This window comes from Ptychodera flava, chromosome 22 (assembly GCF_041260155.1).
Source record: "Ptychodera flava strain L36383 chromosome 22, AS_Pfla_20210202, whole genome shotgun sequence".
Taxonomy (NCBI): domain Eukaryota; kingdom Metazoa; phylum Hemichordata; class Enteropneusta; family Ptychoderidae; genus Ptychodera; species Ptychodera flava.
This window is the reverse complement of record NC_091949.1, coordinates 21,958,386-21,976,309: the sequence shown is the minus strand read 5'-3', so window position 1 is coordinate 21,976,309 and position 17,924 is coordinate 21,958,386.

Genomic DNA, 17,924 nt, shown 5'->3' with positions numbered 1-17,924 from the left:
TAAATATCTTTACCCGCAGGCACTATGGTTGTCTGTATTTCAGTGGACACAACTTGTCATCTGAACTTTAATTTGCGAAAACTCCTTGCTTTCACTTTCAATTCTGGGATTATACATAACTGATGAGAAAAGAACTTTTCTATTGTCACTATATTTACATGTACTACATTTAGGACACTTCATCAAGACAATGCAAAACTTTCAAAATCTGTTTTCCGGCGTAATTCTTGGTAAATATTGACCTGCCCAACTCTAAAGTCACAAAGAGTTTTTCCAGGTAGTTCTCCTTGTGCAAAAATTGATGCACTGCAAGGTCTCTCGTAAGTGAGATAAGAACTAAGGTCAGCAAGATGACACAAATTGTTCCTTGTAATCACCGCTTCCACTTTAGCCTTTTTTAAAGGTGAGGTAAATATATGCTTTCTCATCGCAATTATTTTAGGTGCTGTCGGTGAAGGGGCGATACTTCGAATGAGACTTGTATCGAACAGAACAGAATAATCAAACTGGATTTAATTATCTTTATCAACACATGTTGAACCAATAAAAACAACCCAACGATGAAGTCATGATCTTTTGTCACACTAATTACCATACATTTACAAATCGTTATTTACAAGACCTTGCAATTGACTTCTAGCCGTATGAAATTTATATGTCACGTTTAATTCGAACGAATGACTACTCCTATATTTAAAACTTAAAATCGTGTCCGTGAAAATAGCGGTTACAGGCATCTAATTTAATTCATTACCCATTACTTTGCCTTGTCAAATTTATGTTGCGTGTCAAATCCAGTCAGTCATTTGGACACGAGCCTTTAATTTGTACGTTTGACGTATATAGGGCTCCTTCGACCAGAGCGACTGTAGCAAAACAAACTGAAATATTTAAAGAGTTTGTGTTGCTGGGGACTCGTAGACTAGTATTTCATTAAACCAAGCTACATAAAATGTGGCTTTGTTATTGACTGATCCTTTTAAGAGAACAGGATGCAGTACGGTATGCAGCTGTGAAAACACATTTTTCACACTAGGTTCCTCTATCAGTGGAATCTTGAAGTAATTCGAAGATATTTTCAAGACTTGGATATGAGTAGTTTTCACTGAAATGTTATTGGCTCTAAAAGAGCCTATTTTGCAAAGGCAAGAAAGGAAAATATCCAAATTCTCAGTAATCATAATTTTATTTACACTACTATACAGTGCTTTTGATTGAAGATGAGATCAATACAAGCATGCTCAAATGAATGGTAGTGGTTGTGCATTTGTCCCTCTGCGGAAAAGATGTTTCGCCTTTTGTTAGTTATCGCCATTGTCAACATAGCATTTAATACGGTAAAACTGTTGTGTAAAACACACTTTCGTTTATGTACGAATGCTCGATATGCCTGAGCTGACAGTGAGAGAAATAAATTAGGCGAGTTTTTGTTTCTTCCATTTAAGAAAACTACGGCCGGCATGAAATGCCACAGTTCTCTCCGTTCAAAAAGCACGGGAGCACCGATCAGACCCGTAACGTGACGAAATCGATGTCCGTCAACGTTTTCAGTTACACAGTTTGGTTAAAATTTAAATTTTTACTATGGCCACATAGATACACTTTACATACCGATGGTATTACTTGGCACTGGGATAACTCAAAGGTTAAACATGTCCATGTTGATAACTGCAACGACGATTTAAGCCCTTTTTTGATGCAGTGAATATGGGTATAATTCTCATTTTCGGTGTTTAATTGAATGTCAAGCGCTCAAGGATTGTTGATATATATCAGTGGATTTTTCAAAAGATTACAAATGTAGAATCTTTTCGCGAGTTAGGGTTTGTTCCATTAACATTAAAGATTTCACACTCACGACAGAAGTTTTCCTTCAAGATAACTAGTCCATAAGTAAATAATGTGTCATCAAAATAGTTTATCAAGTCAAAACAAGAAAGAGGGAGAGGAAGGAACACAGAGAGTGTGGCAGGATTGCCCACTAACTTATCCCGGAAGGGAAAGGAAAATAGGAAAATGAGACAGATGGACATATATACAGACACAGTGAGAAGTAGAGATACATGGTGACACAAGATATTAAATCTGACTCAAGTAAATTGAAAGTCGACTTCAATGTATAATTTCACTCATTTTTAACATAGAGGAAATCAAATAATTTCTGGCATGGTACCATTTCCCCCGCCTTTCATATTCATTGACACTGTCAGACCAGCAATGTTTCTAAATTTTCATCCACGTGAATATTTGTAAGTACAACGGACTTATTAAACGTCATTTACACGACCTTTTAACCATACAATGACTGTAGAAGAAGTTTACTTCAGAGTAATGTAAACATTTATCAGAGCTACTAAACCAGTGCTCGATAAATTTTACAAACGTTGTCGCGTATTGATGGATGCGTGCTAAATCTAAATGCGGAGTTAAAAATGCATTACGACGAAACTCACATCTTAAAATCTTTATACATCGGCGATTTATACTGAGTGGAAACTGCTAATGGCCACTAAAAGTTATTTGTGGTTTTCAGAAAAAAATTGTAATCAAAGCAATTCCGAAGGGGTGTTTCGTTAAACGCTTGTTTACTTGACCTACGTGTGTCAAATTCAGCTGTTTTGTTTACTGGCATACTTGTGACCCGATATCAAGAACGGAATGTCAGGTTTACAGATTAAATTTATGATTACAGAACATATTGAATGTTCAAAAAAATAAACAGTGTATTATATTTTATGAAGCATAAAGATACCAACCAACTACTTCAGTCAAAGTGCCATATGTCTTGAAGTAGCCTGTCACACTCAACACGATCCATAGATTCTTATGCAAGACTTTTTACCCATGTAAGAGCAGTAGTCAACTTGTTGTCAATACCAGATATTTGGTGACTGTTTTCTTCGTATGTTCTTTGTCAGAGGAGTTAAATTTCGGTTGATATGTGTCAACTACACTTTCCAGAGTGTTTCGTAGTTCTTGCGTTTTCAAAGTTACAGCACTGACAAAACGGTGCCTGTAGATGACGACTTGTCCACTAATTAACCATGCTTTTTATTACGTAAACAGTGTATTATATTTTCTGAAGCATAAAACCACTCCACCCAAACTACTTCAGTCCAAGTGCCAATGTCTTAATAGCCAGTCAAAATGAACATTAAAGTGTTTCATAGTTCTTGTCATTAATATTTACACCTGTTCAAAGGTACAGCATTGACAAAACAGTGTATCTAGATGAGACTCCCGCTTAATTGTGATTCTTAACGACCTTTGTCTTTTCCATATTATTATATTCGTGAGTCATATGATCACCTCATTTACCTCGACCTGTATATCAAGTTAAATAATCAATATAGGTAACGTGATTTGAGTGATAGATTGTACTTACAAGCTCTTGCAAAGATCAAAGCTGTCTGGCAAGCAGTATGGATAAAGAAGATTTAAAAAAACTTGCAAAACTAGCCTTAAAATACACATATGTGTCTTCAATCACAGGTTGGACAAATCTGAATCAAGTCATCCTTAGAGATCTGCGAACTAAATATAAATGTCATTCGACTGGCGTTTTTCAAGAAGACGATTTGAATACAAAGACTTAGAAGGATGACGACTAACGACGAAATGACGCCGGATGGCCACCTACATGATAGGCTGCGCGTCGTGCAATTGACAACAGAGCTCAAAAATAAAAGAAATGATTGTCTGGTCGCCAGGTCAAGTACGTCCCATCAACAAAACATTGACGATTTCACACTGATTACAGGGCGTCACCCTTGACGACTACGTCATTCAACAAACTGATTGCTAGAGAAGTAGGATATGGAGAGATGGGAGATATACAGAGAAAATAAAGATTAACAGACATACAAACACACACGTATACAGAGTTAAGTCACATGACGGTGGAACGGGCGATTGCACCTGGTTAGTAGTTTGACAGTAGCCTTTCTATGACTGAACTTTTACGTAATGGAAATTTAAACTGCAGGCCTGGACAATTTTGTTTAATATGTCACATTCTATGGACCGAGACAAGAGCAGCATTACATAAAACTGTTCTTCCATATTGACTTAAATTTTGTCACGCACTACATTTATTGACGCCCTGTATAAGTACACATACTTTCGACCTCATTATAGCTGTAACATTGCACTTTGGAATTATATTCCAAAAACCAATCAGGCTAATTAACCATTAAACTGGTAAACTCTGCAAATACTATCGCGCATGAACGAGTGCATGCCAAAATCATATTGCACAGTAATGCATTCATCTCGACGACACCAATGACTGAAAATTATTGCAGATCGGTGATTAACGTGAACGAAATTCGGCTGATTTTCGCAACGGGTTTTTGTGCTCTCCCGAAAGAATCGGTAACCAGAGCAAATGCGAAGACGTGTTTCTATGGAAAGCCGTAGCTGTCTTAAGTGAAGTAAAATGATTATTTAATGTGCATTTGTCATACAGTGATGCACATTCGTTATATAGTGATGAACATTTATTATATGGTAATGCGCATTTATTATATGGTGATGCACATTCGTTATATGGCAATGCGCATTGATTATATGGTGATGCACATTCGTTATATGGTGATGAGCATTCGTTACATAGTGATGCATATTTGTTATGTGGTGATATGCATTTGTTATATTGCGATGGGCATTTGTTACATGGTGATGGTCATTTGTTATATAGTGATGGGCATTTGTTATATGGTGATGGGCATTTGTTATATGGTAATGCGCATTTATTATGTGGTGATGCACATTCGTTATATGGTGATGAGCATTCGTTAGATGGTGATGTGCATTTGTTATATAGTGGGGCATATTTGTTATATGGTGATGTGCATTTGTTATAAGGTGATGGTCATTTGTTATAAAGTGATTGGCATTCGTTATATAGTGATGAGCGCGCATTTGTTATATGGTGATAGGCATTTGTTATATAGTGATGCGCATTTGTTATATGGTAATGAGCATTTTTATATGGTGATGCATATTTGTTATAATGGAGATGAGCATTCGTTATATAGTGATGTGCATTTGTTATATTGTGATGTGCGATTGTTATATGGTGATGGGCGATTGTTATATGGTGAGGTGCATTTTTATATGGTGATGCACATTCGTTATATGGTGATGAGCATTCGTTATATAGTGATGTGCATTTGTTATATGTTAATGTGCATTTGTTGTACAGTGATGTTTATTTGTTTTTTAATATGGTGATGTGCGTTTGCTGTGTGGTGATGTGCATTTTTATATAGTGATGGGCATTCGTTATATAGTGAAGGGCATTTGTTATACAGTGTTTGACGTTTGTTATATGGTGATGGGCATTTGTAATATGGTAATGCGCATTATTTATGTGGTGATGCGGGTTTGTTACATACCGATGCACATTTGTTGTATGATGATGCACATTTGTTTTATAGTGATGGGCATTAGTTATATAGTGATTGGTACTTGCAATATTATAATGAGCATTTGTTATGTTGTGATGGGCATTTTTAAAATTATAATGGGCATTGTCCTTATAGAATTTTTACGGTACGACCGAATCAGGGTTAAGAAAGCGTCCATTGAGAAGCAGGAAGCCCGGCGGAATCCCAAGGGAAGACTGTCTGGCGAAGTTGTGTGTTTGGTTTTCACGGTCGGATCGGTTAAAGTTACATGTAGCTGCAATAGTTGTAGCCGACGGGCAGTGCGCCGGCTTTTCTGCCTTGGCGGCTGTGTAGCGCAGCGCCGACACTGGCTGCAGCTAAGTTACAGTTTATACCCAAGGAATTTGCAACAATTGCAACAGGACCGTCGCGGATTCTGAACTCTGAACAATTCTGCTCGACATTGCACGGCTATCTCTGTGACCACAAAATGAATGACATGCTTCGATTACCGTACATGTAAGACCGGGGCTGAAGACATGGTACGGGTGTACAAAACGAAGACCTAAGAGCGAAGACCAAAAACCGAAGATCGAAGACCGAAGACCAAGATCCCTGAATTAAGATTAAAGGGACAATACACTCTAACCGGCAAGGACGGATCGAACGTTATAGTATTCAGTTCGCAGTAAATACGCTGTTCAGACATAATACACGCCAAATTACAATCACATCGGAGTCAAACTGAATACTCGGCTGTGCGACTTGATCATATAACAATGGCCGCTAACATTTCAAACACAATACACGAAGTTTAAGTGAAATTAAGCCAATACGGCGAAATATGGCCCTTAAATACCGGAGATATCACAGGTCTTTGATTTGTACTTTTTACTTTGACAGATACGGCAAGCCGCTAGTACTGGTTTCGGATTGCAATTCTCAAATAGGCGCAACTATTTATCGTACTTATTTCGTCGTGATTGATTCAATTAGTAAAGGAGTGAGTTATTCATCAACAACTTTATCAAAAATGGTCATATGAATCATTAAACCGAAAATAATTGCGCCTATTTGAAAATAACAATCCTAAACCAATACTAGCAGCTTGCCGAATCTGTCAAAGTGTTATGTAGGTCATTTCCCCCACACTCATCATGACCTGAGTTCAATTAGTCTAGAACATTCTCAAGGTCACTGCCCTTGATGACCTCACAACCTTGAATTCAATTAGTCATGTTTGGAATGTTCTGGAAAGTTAATTAGTTGTGTAAGGGAGATAATTTTAGAACAGTAATTAGCATGTCAATAAAAGTTCTAGATTGTTCTTATATGCCTTTATAAAAGGGACGTGCACAGCTTCCAGTCAGACTTTTGGGATCGTGTCTCTTATGTGTTACTAAACTCCAGCCGTAGTAATTTTCAAGACTTTTCAAGACCTTCACTGTCAACGCTGGATTTATACTGTGGACTTTGTGCAGTTTCAAGCCTGCAAGCCAAGGACTGTTCATTCATCCGACTGACTGTTACAACTCTGAGACTGGAGCTCTGCCGTCCCAGCTGAGATAAGTAGTCTGTACACTTTTAAAGCTTGTACTCTATCCCTGACTTAGCAATTAGTTTTATTTTCGTAATAAATTTTGTTTAAACGTTAACTGCTGAGTTCACCCTTTTGTTCGTTTTCTCTGCACGTAACAAAATTGGGGGCTTGTCCGGGATCCGAATATTTTGAGCCGTTTGACAACATTTTGCCTGCCTTTTCAAAACTACTGTATACTGTGAACTCAGCAAAATTCAATCATGGCGGAATTCAAGCCAGACGAATTTATGGATGACCTTGATCAGGACGCATTTGATTCCCTCAAAAAAGACAACCTCATTGCACTGGCCAATTTCCTTAAAGTAGATGTCAAAAGATCTATGCGCAAGCGGGAAATACAGTACCACATTGCAAAACATTTAGTTAATTTAGGCCAATTTGAGGAATCCACCTTGAAAGATTATGAGCCCGAGTCTACCTTTGAACTAAGAAAATTAGAGTTAGAAATGCAGACAAATTTGGAGATCAAGAAACTAGAATTACAAATGGAAAAAGAGAGACAGGCATTAGAAAAAGAAAAATACAAATGCAATTACAATGGAAGAAAGACAGAGAGAGAAAGATAGGCAGGAAAGATTAGAAATGGAAGAAAGACAGAAAGAGAGGGAATTGGAAATGAAAGAAAAAGAATTACAAATGGAAGAAAGACAAAGGGAGAAAGAAAGAGAGGAAAAAGAAAAGGAAAGAGAATTAGCAGAACACCGACTGCAGTTAGAAATGAGACGTTTAGAGCTTAGAAAGTCAGGAAAATTCTTCCCTTCAGACAGTTTTGACATCACTAAGCATTTCAGGTTAGTTCCCCTTTCCAAGAAAAGGATGTTGATAAATATTTCCTTCATTTTGAGAAAATTGCTCAGAGTCTGGATTGGCCTAAGGAGTCCTGGTCTATGCTTTTGCAGAGTGCTTTGGTGGGTAAAGCCAGAGAAATTTACATTCAGTTGTCAGTAGAGCAGGCTTCAGATTATGATTCTGTGAAGGAATTAATTCTCAAGGGCTATGAGTTGGTGCCTGAAGCTTACCGTCAGAAATTTAGGGATTGTGAGAAGGTGAAAGATCAAACTTATGTTGAATTTGCTCGAACAAAAGAACAACTGTTTGATCGTTGGTGCTCTTCTGAAAAGGTCAGTCAGAATTATGACAAATTACGACAGCTTGTTTTGATTGAGGAATTTAAAAGGTGCATCCGGAGTGACATCAAGACGTTTATCAGTGAACAAAAGGCAGATACATTAGAGGTTGCTGCACGTTTGGCCGATGATTATTCATTGACCCACAAATCTTCATTTCTCAGCAAACCATCCCAGTCCTTTTCATACAGAAACAATGCAGGTAAATTTAACTCCTCCTTTTCATCCAAGAATTTCTCAAAGGAGAGTAGGAAATCAAATGACAGCAGTTCACACAGTTCAAGTAACACTCCCACATCATCAGATCCCAAGTCTCAATCTCCTTCTGACAAACAGTTTGGTACACTTTCTTGTAATTATTGTAAGAAAGACGGCCATTTAATGTCAGATTGTTTCAAATTGAAAAGAAAACGTGAAGGTCAAAGTGGTCAAAGTGGATCTAAGCCACCGGCTTTATTTCTTCATCAACTCGATTAGAGTCTAATGATGTGTGCAACACATTTCTGAGGTTAAACCCCTCTTATCCCAATTAATGAGGTCAAGGTCAATTCTTCTCAAGATAGCATTATGGGTATTTTCGAGCCATTTATTCATAATGGTTTTATATCACTTTCTAGTGATTTCTCTTCCGCTACCCCTGTCAAAATTTTAAGAGATACCGGGGCTTCCCAGTCTCTTTTGTTGGCAGATACCCTGCCGTTTTCTGAAAAGTCATTTTCAGGTTCTAAAGTTCTTATTAAGGGGGTAGATTGTAATGACTACATTCCTGTTCCTCTCCATAATGTCTATTTGTCTTCGGACTTTGTTTCTGGACCTGTGACTTTAGGTATTAGGCCTTTTTTGCCTTTTGAAGGGATTCACCTTCTTCTCGGAAACGACCTTGCTGGGGACAAGGTCATTACTAATCCACTTGTGACTGATAATCCTAGTTTAGATCAGGATCCAGAGCCAATTGAACAAGAGATACCCGATTTATTTCCTTCATGTGCCATTACTCGAGCCATGTCAAAGAAAACTTCCGAGAATCAAAATACTCTCAAAAATAATGTCACAGATGTTGACTTAAATGACACCTTTCTCAGTCAGGTGTTTGACACGGATCATTCCGTTATCCCTCGTGGATTTGAAACTTCCAGTAAAACTTCTGCTGACCAAAGTCAGACATTTTCTAGATCAAATCTCATTGCAGAACAACACAAAGACCCAGATATTTTGTCTTTGTTTGACAGGGTAGATGATGAAGGTAAAACTTCAGATAGCTCTGTTTCCTATTATACAAAATCTGGTATTCTCATGCGTAAATGGAGACCTCCAGACGTTTTGGTTGATGACGATTGGGCTATAAAACATCAAATTGTGGTTCCAAAGCCCTATCGTGCTGAAATATTGCGCCTGGTCCATGAAACCCCCTGGGCTGGTCATTTGGGAGTAAGGAAAACTTATCATAAAATTCTCAGTCACTTTTATTGGCCTAATCTCAGGCAGGATGTAGCACATTTCTGTAAAACTTGTCACACATGTCAAATGGTAGGAAAGCCAAATCAGACCATTCCAAAGGCCCCTTTACAACAATTCCTGCATTTCAAGAACCATTTAGTAGGATACTAATAGACTGTGTTGGGCCCCTACCAAAAACAAGATCAGGAAATGAGTATATGTTGACAATTATGTGTACATCAACCCGGTTCCCAGAAGCCATACCACTGAGAAACATAAAGACAAAGACTATAGTGAGAGCTTTAGTCAGATTTTTCACTTTATTCGGCCTCCCTAAATGTGTCCAGTCCGATCAAGGCTCCAACTTTATGTCTGGAATTTTTCAACAAGTAATGGATCAGCTAGGCATTAAACAGTATAGGTCATCCGCCTATCATCCAGAAAGTCAGGGTGCTCTTGAGCGATTTCATCAAACTTTGAAAAACATGATTAGGACCTACTGTTTTGACACAGAGATGCAGTGGGATGAAGGAATTCATTTTTTGCTCTTTGCTGTTAGAGAGTCAATTCAGGAGTCTCTTGGTTTTAGCCCATTTGAGCTTGTATTTGGACATACAGTCCGTGGCCCACTTAAGCTCGTTAAAGAGAAATTCCTATCAGACGATGATGATTGTCTGAATATTTGCAATATGTGTCAGATTTTCGTACAAAACTCTCTAAAGCATGTGAATTAGCCAGAGAAAATCTTGAGTCATCTCAGCAGTCAATGAAAACCAAATATGATAAAAGCACCTCAAAACGGAAGTTTGAACCAGGTCAAAAAGTTCTTGTTCTACTTCCGGTTCCTGGCAAACCACTCCATGCTCGTTACTTTGGGCCATATCTAATTGATAAGAAATTGAGTGATTTAAAGTACATCATAATAACACCTGACAGGCGAAAACAAAAACAGCTATGTCACATAAATATGCTTAAGCCATATTTGGATAGGATAATCCTACTATAACTCAGCCTGTCAGTGCAGTCAGTTCAAACCATTATGAAGATAGTGATACTGAAACTGACTTGAGTGAAAATACTCTAAACTCAAAGCTGGGCTCGGTCAAGCTTCAGAACTCAGAAATCCTGGAGAAGCTGGAGTCTACAAAGTTGCCACACCTCCAGCCAGAACAACAACAACAGGTGAAAGAACTGCTCCACGAATATAAACACCTGTTCAAGATGTTCCAACGAGGACGAACGTCATCTATCACGATGTTGATGTTGGGGACAGTAATCCAGTGGAACAACATCCAGACAGACTGAATCCTGCACAAGCGGAATATCTCCAGGAGGAAGCAAAGTATTTGCCGAACAATGACTTTATAGAACTCAATAAAAATAACCGGACTTTGCCATGCATACTTTATGCCAAATTCAGTGCCATTTCAAGTTTTCCAATACCAAATTGCAAGAGGATAGTCATGGGACAGATCATCCTGTTTGCTATTTTCCACACAAATTTAACAATCCCAGAGAAACTACTCTACCATTGAAAAAGAGTGTTTATCTTTGATATTAGCTTTACAGCATTTTGAAGTTTATGTTACTTCTTCAAATCAGCCAATAGTGGTTTATATTGATCACAACCCTCTTGTTTTTCTGCAGAAATTTAAAGGCAAAAATCAGAGATTGCTAAGATGGAGTTTAATGTTACAGGAGTTTAATCTTGACATTAGACATATCAAAGGCAGAGACAATTTAATTGCAGACTGTCTCTCTCGTATTTAGAGTTTATTGTTGTTCACTTTCAAGAAATTTTATTGTTGTTCACTTTCAAGAAACTTTACTTTAGAGTAAAACAAAATTTGAGTACTTAAATCCTTTTCAAGATTACATTTGTAAAAGAAAGATTTTTCTTTGAAAAATTTTCTTTTTTTTGAAGAGGGGGTGTGTTATGTAGGTCATTTCCCCCACACTCATCATGACCTGAGTTCAATTAGTCTAGAACATTCTCAAGGTCACTGCCCTTGATGACCTCACAACCTTGAATTCAATTAGTCATGTTTGGAATGTTCTGGAAAGTTGATTAGTTGTGTAAGGGAGATAATTTTAGAACAGTATATTAGCATGTCAATAAAAGTTCTAGATTGTTCTTATATGCCTTTATAAAAGGGACGTGCACAGCTTCCAGTCAGACTTTTGGGATCGTGTCTCTTCTGTGTTACTAAACTCCAGCCGTAGTAATTTTCAAGACTTTTCAAGACCTTCACTGTCAACGCTGGATTTATACTGTGGACTTTGTGCAGTTTCAAGCCTGCAAGCCAAAGGACTGTTCATTCATCCGACTGACTGTTACAACTCTGAGACTGGAGCTCTGCCGTCCCAGCTGAGATAAGTAGTCTGTACACTTTTAAAGCTTGTACTCTATCCCTGACTTAGCAATTAGTTTTATTTTCGTAATAAATTTTGTTTAAACGTTAACTGCTGAGTTCACCCTTTTGTTCGTTTTCTCTGCACGTAACAAAAGTCAAAAGTACAAAATGAAGACCCGCGATATCTCCGGTATTTAAGGGCCATATTTCGCCGTATTGGCTTAATTTCACTTAAAATTCGTGTATCACTATATAACAAACGCCCATCACTATATAACAAATGCACATCACCATATAACAACTGCCCATCAACATATAACAAAATCACATCACCATATAACATATGCCCATCACAATATAACAAATGCCCATCAACATTTAACATATGCCCATCACTATATAATAAATATGCATCACCATATAACAAATTCCCATCACAATATAACAAATTCCCATCACCATATGATAAATGCCCATCACCATAAAACAAATGCCCATCACTACATCACAAATGCCCATCACCATATAACAAGTGCCCATCACCATATAACAAATACCCATCACTATATAGCAAATGCCCATCACTATATGACAAATGCACATCACTAGATAACAAATGCCCATCACCAACAAATATGCATCACCATTTAGCAAATGCCAATCGCCATATAACAAATGTGCATCACAATATAAAAAATGCTCATCACCATACAACAAATGCCCGTCACCATGTAACAAATACCCATCACCATATGACATATGCACATCACCATATAACAAATACCCATCACCATATAACGAATGCTCATCATCATATAACAAATACGTATCACCGTATAGCAAATGCCCATTACCATACAACGAATGTGCATCACCATTTTATAAATGCGCATCACCATACAACAAATATTCATCAAATCATCATTTAAGTCTCTTAAGACAGCTACGATTTCCATATTATGACGCTCTCTTCATCACGCTAGACTGAAGGGGTCATTTCAGGTTCCAGGCAACTTTGCAATGTGCATAATGACGCCAACAAATAATTGATGTACTCAACGTTTAAAGTTTACACATTAACGATAACAAAGAATTCCAATTATCTAACCAAGTATGTGTAAATTGGTCTGCTCAATTTCAAACACGAACAACATCCATCTTTCACAAGTGGTTCACGAACAAAATCAGTAAGACGACCAACTGAAACAACCAAGCTGATTGAAATACAATGTTCTAAAAACATTTTTTCGGCGTCACTGTTTTGCATGTGCGCACAAATTCCCCAGGTAGGTATGCTTTCCAAACTTTGCGAAATATTCCAAGACACCATAACGTTTACTAAACAAGTGGAGTGTGGGGCCTGGCCGGCTTCGATGATGCAAATCCAGCATTTATGGCACAAGTTAAGGGAAATACCCACCTGTATTGCCTAAAAATTGGCGTCACAACGTCAGCAACGACTTTGTCCTGCAGTTTACAATGTTGAACTTTGTACTTACGATTTATTCCAACTTTACAACATAAGCTCCATTAGATGACGCCTCAAACAACTGATTATCGAGTGATTTATCATTTATTAACTGGAGAAATAGATTCGAAATGCGCATGTCTGCAAAGCAAAATTAAATGTAGATGAATTTCCCTAGAAACAAAACCCACTCATCACGTCAGATTAAGTAAATAAAGACATTGCAGCTTATCAACAAAGTACGGCTAGGAATTTAATCTCTGGTGACACTCTGAATTTGAAATATTTGACATCGATGCTTTTGTTATAATTTTATTTAAAATGATGTCAAAACTATGGGGATACAAAAATATGTGCATAATATATATTACACTTCGGACTTCCATAACGAGCGAAATTCAGTCTTCTTTAGTCAACTATACTTGCTTAAATATTTCATGCATTTCAAATGATTTTTATTAAGTTTGTAAAATACGTTTACTTTCTTGTTCTTCTCGCGAGGTTACGTCGACATGCCTAGCCTTTATGTTGTCAATACTAATGCTCTATATTTTGACATACATAAGGAAGAAAACGGAACAGACTCAGAATAATCAAACTGAATGAAATTATCTATATTAAGAACGTTGAATCAATAAAAACGAATCGTAATCAGTCGTTACATGAAAAACCATACTTTTACAATCGGTCATTTACCTTCCAGTCTTACTAAAATATCTACATCACGTTTGTTAAGGCAGTACGCCTCTCGAATGTGAAAGACTCAAACTTTTGCTCAAACTTTCCTGAATTAAACTTCCAACCGCTCTCTCTTACCAAAACAACAATAAAAATCGGGGGTCACCATGGAAAGGTTTAAACTAGCGAAACAAATTACCCAACATTTTGCGATATTTGAAATTCAAAATGGCCGCCATTCCTGTGTTAACTCTATGGGAAAAAATTAAATTTTGGATTTTCAAAAAAAAACTAAGCCGGTGAAAGTTTTTCTTTCTCCAACAGCTTTAAAACGAGCCCCAAATGTGGTAGATCAGAAAAGAATTGTAGAAATTTGAGAATTCGACTATCTGTCCCCGAGGCGCATTCTACCTTAATTCGAACGAGAAATACGAGTAAACTTAAAATCCTGTCCGTGAAACGTGCGGGTACAGGCATTTCATTCATTACCTATTACTACTCCGAAGCAAAAATTATGTTGTATGTCAAATCCAGTCAGTCATTTGTGCACGGGCCTTTTCTTTGTTCGTCTGACGTAAAGATCCTTCGATTAGAGCTACGCTAGTTAAACACCGTCAGCCTAAATACTTTTAAAGAGTTTGTGTCGCATTGACAAAACAGTGCTTAAGACTTCCGCTTAATTGTGATTTTCAACAACCTTTGGTTTTTTCCGTGAATCACATTATTACCTCATTTTATCTCGATCTGAATGACAAGTTAAATAATCAATACAGGTTATGTGATTTTAGTTGCAGATTGTACTTATAAGCTCTTGCAAAGATAAAAGCTGTCTGACAAGCGGTTTAGATGAAGATGATTTTTACAAAAACTGGCAAAACTAGCCTTAAAATACACACTTGTGTCTTTCATCACAGGTTTGGCAAATCTGATTTAAGTCATCCTTAAAGATCTGCATACCAAATGTAAAATGGATTTGGCCGGCGGTTTTCAAGAGGAAGCTTTAGTTGTAAAATGTTGATGGACGGCGACAGACGATGAAATGAAACCAGACGACAACCGCTTCATTGATAACGGAGCTCAATCAAAGTAAAACATAAGTTGCCCACGCGGGAATAGTTGAAAAATTCAAGGTTAATTTAATAATAGAATTTGTCACTATCAAAATTTACAAAAAAATAGGATTTGCGTTCCTATGATATAAAAGCAAGCATGGGTTCTCTGAAGTTACACGGGCGTATATTAGTAATGGAAGACCAAAATATTTCCATTGACAATGATTACATGACACATGAGTATAATTCTTTTGCTAGAGTAAATGAAGCAAGACAATTTGTTTTAATAAAATGAACAAATAATGTGCATTTTTCAAGTTACACCATACAATGACAAAGAACAAAGTCAGGAATTTACGCAACAACTACAATAAAGTTAGATAAACTTAAACTTTTGAAGTGCAACTTTGGAATTAATTGAGTTGTGACATGAATGATTCGAGATTTGTTGTTTTGTTGGACTGTTATGCATTGCAAATTGTGTAGGAGAAATGACATGATCAGGTCAAATTAAGTGAATTTGGTATGATTGATAGTTGACATCTTTCACTATTGTTTCTGTGCTCCCTGGAGGTGAATGCCACAGGCTATAATTGGTTTTTAATTATGGTCAGCCCTTCAGAAATCTATGGAAAGAAAAAGGAATATACATATCAAAATATATGCAAATATATGCAAATTAACTAATTATGATATGGGAAACTCATCAAACTTTCAACAATGTATTCAAAAAAATATTTGCAAAAGAAAAACAAAAACAAAAACAAAAACAAAACAAAACAAAACAAAAACGCGGTAAAACCTAGCTTTTATATCCAATACCAGCGGGAACAGAAACACAGAACTATTGGTTCAAACATCATGAAGCCCATTGGCTATACAAAGTCTTCAAAAGTCATGTGTTAAAACACAGTCTATTTTCGATGATGTTCGCAAGGTTACGTTATATAACTTTAGAGTCCTATTAGACGTATCCATTTAGGACATAAATTTGTGTCCTAAACCCCGGCGTCGCTCACGTTGATTGGTAGGTCTTATGTCCCTATGTCCCATCTGCGTTCATTCATTGGCAGCCTTATGTCCTCAAGTCATATTAATATTTACTTTTCCGAATGCAACTCATTCATTGGCCGCCATATGTTCTTGTCCCTACCTCACTATCGAGTGTTACTTGTCTCGATCTGCCATGTGCTCATTAATGGAATTTCCCGCGATTCGCAGTAAAGCGGGAAATTATTGTCTTGTTAAGATGTCACATGCCAGTGCGGGGCCAATCAAGTGATTGGAATGCGGTTCAGTACAGGTGTTGTATTGTTGTTGTGGTGTATTTATGAAGTTTCGGCTGACTCGCAGCGTGTTTGCAAGGTTATATCTGATTGGTCGATTGTCACTATTCACAGCCACTTAGGGAGTCTATTTGTATTGTTTTCATTATATTGATAAGATTCAGCCACCCAATTGGATAACAGCTTCGAAATCGCTGCGAGTCGGCCCTAAAGTTTTGAGAGCTTTGTGTTTTCAGTCTAGCAGTGCTTCTCTCCGTGCATGTTTAGTGTAGTTATAAACGACATTGACTTTGTAAGGTTTAATTTTTTCCTACTGTAGTATTGAATTTTCTCATTTTGTTTAATTTTTTTTTCCGTCATGTCAATTTACCATTAGGATCTTAGTCCTAATTTTCAAGATGATACCCGACATCTGTTGCGAGCATATGTAGCCTAGTATTCGGGTACAGGTTTCCAGAGTTTTTCCTATTTTTGTTTTGTATTTAGGGTTTTATCTCTGGTTTTTCCTGGACAGCTATATGCTCTTTTTGTAGTTCACGAGTGGTTTTTCGACATCGTAGTTTGTTATTGAGCGATTTGCATGGTTTCCTTGTTTCTGTATTTAAGTCCTGTTTTTTCAATAAACGCGGGAGCTTGCAGTCAGTAAGGAAGCACCGCATCACCCATAGTATATGTGTAGTTTGGTGTTTCTTATTTGCATGAGAGTCGGGATAAGACCTGTAATATACAAATGTATCTGCGCGCTTAGCAAAGCAGTCCCAGACTCCAGGTGTTTCATTCATGACTTTCGAACAATGACTGACAGTAACCTTTGTGAAGCCGCCAATTATGATGGCTTCAAACACAACGTATCGCCATGACAATCTTATGTCAAATATAGTACCTCTTTACGATTGCTAAATGGTCATATAATCCCCCCCCCCGTCTTTGTTTGTCTCTGTGGTTACCCCAGCTCCTCTACCAAAAGCATAGTCAACATTCGCCAGAAATTAAAAAAAGAATTCCTCCGTTGAAGATATCGTGTTCTTTTCCAAAGTCTCAAGTTTATTCGGGAAATGCGCGGCATCTGGCAATGTTGTTTCTGATTGCCCGGAGTTTTGTCAAAGTAACTTCAAACAGGTGTACAGCAGGCACATTAATGTTTTGTAATATTCGCATCGAACGGTTCACAAGCAGATTTACCTTGCTCATTTCGATGATATATGTACACCAACATTGGATCTGTAGACGATTACGAAAATAATCATCAACAAACGTGAATGTCCGAACAAACTAAACAGCTAGTCTAATTAAAGATGCTGACTACGTTATACATGTACATGGATCATCTGGAATCAATGATGCAGTCCTTTATTATCAATTCGGGACATGAGCTGTAACTTTTGACTATTTTTCAGTATTTTAGTTCCATAAATCTACTATGGTTTCTCATCCTAATACTTGTGCTATGCTAATTTAAAGTGTCCATTACTCTCAGACTGCTTGTCAACACACCCGGTACATGTGTAATGACCATTGTTATTGTTGATAAA